This window comes from Glossina fuscipes, unplaced genomic scaffold (genome assembly GCF_014805625.2).
Source record: "Glossina fuscipes isolate IAEA_lab_2018 unplaced genomic scaffold, Yale_Gfus_2 3, whole genome shotgun sequence".
Taxonomy (NCBI): Eukaryota; Metazoa; Arthropoda; class Insecta; order Diptera; family Glossinidae; genus Glossina; species Glossina fuscipes.
This window is the reverse complement of record NW_023998417.1, coordinates 2,508,596-2,511,880: the sequence shown is the minus strand read 5'-3', so window position 1 is coordinate 2,511,880 and position 3,285 is coordinate 2,508,596.

The following is a 3,285-nucleotide window of genomic DNA, read 5'->3' as shown; positions in this document are numbered from 1 at the left end:
TATATATATATATATATATATATACATATTATTCAGCATATTTTTAATATATATACTCACATATATATATTTTATATATATATATATATATTTTTTTTTTTTTTTGAAGAAAAAAAAGTAAACTACTATTTTTTTTCAGAGCATAGTAGTAGTCAGTTTACTGAACGGATTTCCTGTTATACAACCTCCCAGCAAAAGTTAGGCTGCCAGCCAGTCAGCCTGTTTGTCGGCTACTCCAGACATGAGCACACTAATGTACATTCAAACATTCATATAAATATGTACATCGTCAAGCATATATTTATTTATATTCACAAATATATATACATATATATATATATATATATGTTATATGAATATAAGTAAATATAGAGAGAGAAATACATATTGCACTTTACGTTTAGTCTGAATTGGCATGTACGTATTGTATGTGTATATATGCAAATATGCCTGCTTGTGTACTTAGTAATGCGTGATTTTTCTGCATTTTCTCTGTATACATTTTACTTTATTTTATTTTTATATTTAATGTTTTTTTTTTTTTTTGGGCGACTACTATAGGAGTTTAACAATTACAAAAGGCATTCATTTCATTCAGTATTAAAATATATATATATATATATATATACTTCAATGTGCTGGTATGTTTATTACGTATATTTGCACATATATACTAAATATAAATATGTTGGTGAAATTAAGACACCATCACTACTAACAACAGCAGGAACGTGCAGAGTTCGTATTACACAATATTTAAAAAAAAAAAAAAAAAAATATGTAAAAAATTCCTAGAATTCATAATTAGTCAACCACTACTAGTCGTTTTTCATAACGGTGACGACAGTACAAGTTAAACAGAGATAGAGCGAAGTGCGACAAAAAAAAAAAACGAAACATGCTCCAGCTTTTCTGTTTTCGGTTTTATTTTTATTTTCAAATATTTTTTTTTTTTCTGGTAATTTGTCATTGCTGTTTAACTTTATCAAGTTTATACCGTTTTGTTGTTGTTGTTGTTGTTGTTGTTTCGCTGTACGTTATGCTGTAGTTGATGTTGCCGTTTATAGTGTCATCAACCACATCGGTAATGATACTCGACAAGATGTCTGGTTTATATGAAATATAATAAGAATAACAATTGCAGTGATAATAATGATACTTTCATTCAGCAATTATCTTGCTTCAATAAACAATGAACTCGAAACGTCTTTCAGCTTCGCCGAAAATAGAAGTTTTTTTTTCCCCCCCTCCTTATTCATACAATTTTGCATAAAACAATCTTTTCTTTTTTTTTTTTTTGTTTTTTTAATTTTTAGCTTTTTTTTTTCCTACTTTTCTTCTTTTCATGTATTTTTTTTTTTTGCTCTTTTTTCTTCTTTTTTTATACGGTTCGTTGCCCTAGCTCTTTCGTAAATGTTTGAAATTGTTTATGTAAATGTTTGTGTATGTATAGGTGTGTGTGTGTGTGTGTGTGTGTGTGTGTGTGTGTTTGAGTGTGTGCTAGTCTGTGAATTTTTGGCATCCAATTTAGTTCATTCATCTTTCGACTGTACCGAAGAATCAAAATTTGGTTTGGATAAAAACTAATAATTAATGTTTAAATAATATATGTGTTTATCTAAACGGAGTAATGACGAGAGAGAGAGAGAGAGAGAGAGAGAGAAGGTAGCGAGATTGCTTGAATCTATCAAAAACATGTTGTTTACAAATTCGTTTTCAAGTAAAACGGAATAAAAAACTTAGATTATAAAATCAATTCTTCTTCTTACCACAAAAAGTTGGAAATTTTCTTTTTAATATTAAATTTCTTTTGTTTGTAGTCGAACATGACACGGATTGCATTTGCAGACATGAAAAGGAATTGCTTTAGGTTCTTCGGGTCCATTCGGGCACCCATACGCTTTTTATCTGTGCATTCGAAGCTTTGGTACAAAAATTTATTCACTAATCACTTCAAATAGTGGGGCGTGAATCGCTTCCTAAATCCTAAAGACCTTAAGTCTGAATCGATTTTATATTTTGAACGATGACTTTTTTACTTGGTTTCTACAAATAAAAGCGATTGGCGAGGGGTTAATAAAATGCGCAAAGAATGATGGTATCAAAGGTCATGAAATAATCGTTAAAACGAATGCCTATAGTTTGGCTCTTAACGGTAAACCTATTGGTAAACTGATAGAGACAAGATCGGACCGCACCTACTGGTGATTATGACGGTTAATTGGAAAGTTATAGGCGAAAATAGCAAAAAAATTCTTGGTCTTTTTCGGGATGGTTCCAAATTCATCTTTACTCTCGTCAAAGAAAATTTATATTATTAAACGGAAAGTGTATACAGAAAGAAGAAGAAAAGTTTTCCTTATATATGCCAAAGGTCTTCTGAGTTTACCCTACATGGAAATACTATACCAAAAAAATAGTTCGAATGGTGACCGTGGGGAAGGCAGTAAACCTTCATCGCATACATTACAAAGCTTACTTGGGCACTGCTTATGAATCGCAAATACGGCTTTCCCTTAAGAAGTAAGAACCTAGGCAGCCCAAAACATAAATGGACACCGCTTAAAACAGTATATATATATATATAGACTTTCAAACCAATTGAAGTCTTTTTCCTTTCCAGTCCAATCTCACTCAATCCTACACATATCGAACATTACACAAACACTATTCCCTTCTCTCCGCTCGCCTAACCTACAATTTCTCGAGATCATCAGGGACGGAAGTGCATCTTCGCATGACAGTGAAAGTTTGGAGTAAACGGATTCATAATTAACATTGAAAGGTATATCGGGGATTTGGAATTTCTTGGCAGAAGCGCTCTTAGGCTAATATCCAAGCCACTAAGGACTGAAAACACTTTTCATAATCATTTTCTAAAGACATTTATGAATGGTTTGGAGAAGTTCGAAATCAGCAGATGATAGTACATAACTTCTCAATAATAATGATAGGAAGTCTTTACGGAGAATTCGGAGTAGAGCTCGAAATTTGAAAGAAGGAAAAAATATTTTATGACTTTCTAGAAGAAATGCCAAATTTTTATTAATCTTATGTAAGAGTAACGGTTGATTTTTTGGAAATTTTACAATGCTTTTTTTTTTTTTCATTTCTTAAGTGAAGAGAAAATATTTTCATTTTCATAAATTTTCTTAAGCACTAACAACACAAAATTTATCTCGTACTAATATGAACACAATGTTTACCGCTGTTGTTGTTTTACTTTTTCTCTGTTCGACATTTTAAATGTCACGTTTTCATAAAATTGTCTTAATTCCAATTTAG